The sequence below is a fragment of the Hippichthys cyanospilos genome, chromosome 12, assembly GCF_059441005.1.
Source record: "Hippichthys cyanospilos isolate Australia breed blue-spotted pipefish chromosome 12, RoL_Hcya_1.0, whole genome shotgun sequence".
NCBI lineage: Eukaryota > Metazoa > Chordata > Actinopteri > Syngnathiformes > Syngnathidae > Hippichthys > Hippichthys cyanospilos.
Window position 1 is genome coordinate 11,308,940 of NC_142380.1, and position 5,766 is coordinate 11,314,705.

Sequence of the window (5,766 nt, forward strand, 5' to 3'; positions counted from 1 at the left end):
TATGGCACCTATCCCAGCAGAACATTCAATATCTTGCTGCCTGCCTACTTTGCCGGCCCTCCCATCCTCCTTCTGTATTACATTACTTCAAGCTGAGAATGTGAAGAATGTCATACAATTCACTTCACTCTCCTCCAAGATGATGAGTACTTATGCCACTTGTATACTGCTGGCAAAAGCCAACATTTTACACTTCTGTTGCTATGCTACATTTGTGATACTTGTGCACTGATATGAAATAAAACAAAGTTGACCTGACAAATTTCCTCTGTTTGTGGTCGTATTAGATTCCTGACAGAAGTAGGAGATGTGCAATGTGTTTGATGCAATAAAGCCACTTAAAGGACAACTCCCTGCAGTACTCAGCTGTGGAGCAGCAGTGAAACACTTTTTTATGTATTTCAGTTTTTTGGGATTTTTAGAGAGTGATGCACTTACAGTAGCTCATGTGTCACCCCTCACCTACCATTAAATTATTTGAGCATCTTCAATTGCATTAGCGGGTTACTCACGCAATTGTTAGCTAGTTAGCTGTTGCTACTCCCCCCAAAAAATATTTCTTAGGGTGATTAATTAAGCGCTAACGTGGCTAATTAAAAAAAAAAGTCTGAATTGTAGAACAGATGGGGAAAATAAATGTATATGTATATAGTCATAGTAAGCATCATTAGGTTTTTGTAAATACCTAATCTAAGGCTGGCAAATAACTTTGTGTGTTTTGTTAACTCTGATGTGATATATTTTTGCAGCGATTCCACGAGAAAGTGGCTTCTCTTAACTGTACATCCTGAACTTTTTACAGAGGAGGCAGAGGAAACAAGTTCCTCAATATCAACCTTACAGTCATACTATTAACAGTCACCTTTTCAGTAGAACAAGGGTCGTCACATCTAATAATAATCAAGAAAAATAAAGTGATACAAAAGGTCATGGCTTTGTGGAAGAGACATTAGCACCAGTTTACCTTAAAGTATGTAACCCGTAGCTGCATTAATGGACTGGTCAGACCTCTGGAGGTCAGCCAACCCATTAGCCCAGGAATCCACGCCATGCGCTGCCCGCAATTCCAGACAGGATCTGGTTTCACACTCAGAAGCTGCTGCATAGTCCAAAACAAAAACAGTGACCTCCTGAGAGATGAGACATATGCATACATGAAGCAAAGGACTGACTGATAGCTCAGACTCCTGTTCAAAATTCAGACATACAATGTATCTTATTCAAAGATACATCATATCATGTTCTTTATACTACATTTATATTTGTATGAGCAATTACAAAACATATGAAAATTGCATTTAACAATTATCTAAAAATAAGTGTTCTAAAGATACTAAATCCCTTCTAAATTCCAAAAAAAATTAAGTAAACAGCACATCTGCCTCTCAGTTATGAGGTGTAATGTAACGTTGAATGCTTGTCTCTCTGTATGTTCCCTGCAATTGGCTGACAACCAGTCTAGGGTTTCTTTCAACCAAGTTTTTTTTTTTTTTTTGGGGGGGGGTCTATTCGACACCTGTCCCGTTATCCTTTCTCCTTTCCTTCCTACCCCGTTCCTATTTCCCCACCCCTTACTGCTTTTCCCTCTTTTTTTCCCCACATGTGCTCCTCCCAACTCACTGTCGCACGGAGCAGCGAGACGAGCACAAGACTGAAAAACATGAACCATAAAGGCTTGAAGGCCTCGTCTGCAAACCTGCTGGTAAGCATTCAAAATATATCACGTTTTGGATTATATAAAATTCCAATAAAATAAAATGACTCACTTTTTAGCTGACTGATGGACATTAAATGGAATAGGAATTAAGAAAGGTTAATGGGACGTTTCACTTTTTCTGTCATTTTCACGCTAGTGTTATTCTTTGTAATTGTAGCACCATGGTGTGCAGTAGGGTAGCCTGTCACCCTCACATTTCTGAAGTTTGAGGTTTAAATAGGAGTTCCAGCCGTCCAGGTGTTCCACCCGTGCTTGCACAGGTACTCCGTTTTCCTCTCACATCCCACAAAATGCGTGTTGTAGGTTCATTGAAGACTTCAAATTGTTCATAGGTGCATTCTAAAATCACTTAGGGGAAAATAACTGAAGTATATTTCCAAACCTTTTTTTAACCAAGGCACATATTTTTTATTTCAGAGAAATTTCACAAGACACTGCCAAGCAAAAGTCACAAAACGGAAATGCAGTGAGTGTACTGAAATAATTATTAGCTTGTCTGCATTTACTCGTAAATATACTTACACAGTGTAGGCTTGTTTAGATGAGCACAAAGCTATTACGGAGTTCTAGCAAAAGGGCGGCATATAGATATGTAGATTAATTGTACCGTCTGAATAAAAATCCATGTTGCCCAGGTTGCCCATAATTAACATGTGGTATAAGTGGTGAAAATTACATTACTTCACTTTCATGGCGGATATAGATTAACAAAGCTAAATTGTTTTCAATAGACAGTTCATGGTGAACTGGGTGAGACCCCTACACGGAACAGTGAAAACCTCTAAGTGATGCTCCCTACCAGAAAAGCTTATAAATTGCCATAGATTATCAAAACACTACTTGTGTCTGACTTAAGTTTATCATCTCTGATCAACATAGTTTATTGACATCAAAATGCCACAAGATGAAGGTAAAGCACTACTGTTGTCTAAATTAAGATCCTCGACTCACATTGACATAGTTCATTGGCAAATAGATGCCACAAAAATAGCAAATAGTGGAGGATGGGAACCCTCCAAGAATATGCAAATAGGTGAATTTTGTTAATATTTTATTGCAAATATGAGTTCTACTACATGTAAAAGGGTGGTAAACAGATTTAAATTCACAATTGACTCATTGTCAAAAATAGGGGTGGAAAATACAGTGGCAATGCGTTTGGTTGGGGTGGTAACTGCCAGTCTGTGAAAGTGCATGTAATTATTTACAATAAAACTGGATAATATTCCAAGGCACACCGATGATCTATCACAACATGCTAATGGAGTGGAACAGTGGTTGGGAATCACTTGTCTAAATACCTCGCATATCGATCCAGCTGGTATTGGCTCGAGCTCTCTGGTGAGCTTAATGAACACAAGTGCTATCTAAAATGGATGAGTCCATCTTCTATTGCAAAGTCTTCAATCTGAAGTTGTATTTCTTGTCTCATGGCTATCATCACCTTCTTGTTTGTATTTTGTCCCTCATTGTTGTCTTGTTTACACCAGCCTCGCATGAAGGCAAGCGCTTTGCAGGTATTGTTACTCACCCCAGTGATGACATGTCTACTCTGCAATCGAAAACAATGACAAAGGCCACAGCTGCCTCTTTTCTGCCGCGGGTGCATCTGGGTGGTGAGTGACATAATGGTGGGAAAGCTCAGGTAACCTCGCATAGATACTGTTGATCACGCTTTTGGTTACTCTCACGAAAACATTTCCTGTATTCTATACATCAGTGTTGGGGAAAAACATCTAATACAGTAGTCACTCATTTGTAAGTATGACGTGATAATGTATAATTTTCTACAAATATTGTATTTTTGCCAGTCTGTATACTGTAGTATATGCTAGCAACATATGGGGACGGGGTATTAAATTTGAGTGCCTTTTCATTGGATGGTGAAAGTTCCAGTCAACCTGTGTACCCACCTATTTTCATTAATAAGGTACAATCATAGCTGATGTTTTACTAGACATGTTCACATTTTCACACAGTCAGTAAATTTGTGTGTAAATTGTGACATCATCACTCATGCAACATAAAATTTTAGGGTAATAGTAAAGTAGTCATTTATATTTTGCAAAGTAGCCAAAATAAACATCGTTCTTGCACTTTTGCTGTAAGAGTCTTTAAGGGTAATGTTGTAAAAAGTAATTACATTCATGTAAATTATCTATGTGTTTTGAGAACAAAGTTTTGGGTTTTGACTATCCCTGCTGACATTTGTAAATATTTTCATTCAAACATGTTTGCTATTTAGATTGTGTCCTGCTCCTTGAGCCCTGGGAATGAGTATATGTGTTTTTATCCACAAATCTCTCTCATGGAATTCCATATGGATAGCCATGGGCATTATTGATCTACACAACAGGACTAAACATGCATGTGAGACGTTAATTCGGATCCCTTTTTTGGCCTTCATATTCCATAAAATAATGTTTTTATTTTTCCCTCTGTGTTCAGATTTCACCTGGAAGCTTTTCCTGCAAATATTCATAATACGACAAAACCACGGTCTTTTTTGAAGACGCAGAACTTAGCTCACGAGTGAGCATGGATGCTAAAGTGTTCACAGTGGCTAAGTTCAGCGTCTGACACTGAAGATAACGCATCAGAGCAGTAAAAAAGGAATGCTGTCAGCGTCCTAGCTTGCCCAGGGACACTTTAAAGTCATTTGGCTCCACTTGAAGTTTTTGCTGCTTCAGGTTGTGTACACGTGTGCCTACTGAACTGGACCCAGTGTGTCTTTTTTGGAAGACTGGCTCAGTCCAGCAGGAACAAGAGTGACAACTTATTTGACAACATTCATTAGAGGACCGGATACACCATCATTCAAGTTGTATCTCTCCAACCTGCATCAGGCCCTCTAATCTTGTTCTTCAGGCCATCCCTGAAACCAGCTAGGATCTTAGGAGTCCAGGGTTTTAGGTGGCTTCTTCAAACCTGTGGAATGAGCTACTTCAAACTATCAAGCAAGCCCTCAACTCTGCAGGTGTTAAAATCTTGCCTGAAGAAACATTTTTATCCCTTAGTTTTGAAACATAGCCTGAGTTACTGCTCAAGTGACACCATGTATGATTAATGTTTTTAATATTTGTGAATTTTGTCCTTTTACTTGTACAACACTTTGGGCCAGCTACAGTCTTTTAAATGTGCTATATAAATAAAGTGGTATGATATGACATGGTATGGTATGGCATTGGTATGATATGGAAAATCTACTACTACTACTACTACCACTCCTACAACACGTTTGACACCAAAAGCACAAAAATGTGTAGGCAAAAGGATATTAGGATGTTACAAAAAAAATACATGCTACGTTACAAAAGCTGCACACTTATGAAAATGTACAAAATCCATTTATTCATATAGATGAAAATTAAAAATATATAGGCTATAAAATATATATACTAGCAAAACACACAAAAATACTGGATGAAAAATATGGATATTTTGGAAGATATTACTTTAAAACTGTAATAAAGGTCAAATTCCAAATCATCAGTAACCTTATGAAAACAGGACTGCAAGTGTAGCTATTTCAGAATTGGAGGCTTCTTTTTACGTCTTAATTTAAGTTTACGTTTGTTTAAGTCTAAGTCAAAGTTTAAGTAAGGAATGAATGGATCCTGCAAGTTAGACGTTATTATTTGAAGTGGTTGTTGTTGCAGTGCAAGAATAAAATACGTACTGATGTATCTTCAACAATTGATGAATTAAGTAAGAGAACTGAGAACTGGTTTTTTTTTATTATTATTTATTTTTGGGGGGGCTGGGGGTAGGTTGTTGTAGTAACACTTACCTGCCTTTGGAGGGTACCCGAGCCCATAAGCTCACCTGTTAAAAAAAAAAAAAAAAAGAAAGTTACATTAGCAAGGCACGTGCTAGTACGTATTAAAAACTGTCGAGCGAAAACCTTGTTCGATGAAACTCCTGGCTTTAATTCCCCTCATTTCTGCACTTTTCGATAGTTTAAATTCTACTGAGACAAACCTGTGGACTGTTACCTCGAGGTCACGTGCGGGGTGTGGGGGTGAAAATGTAGGAAGTCACTTTCAACT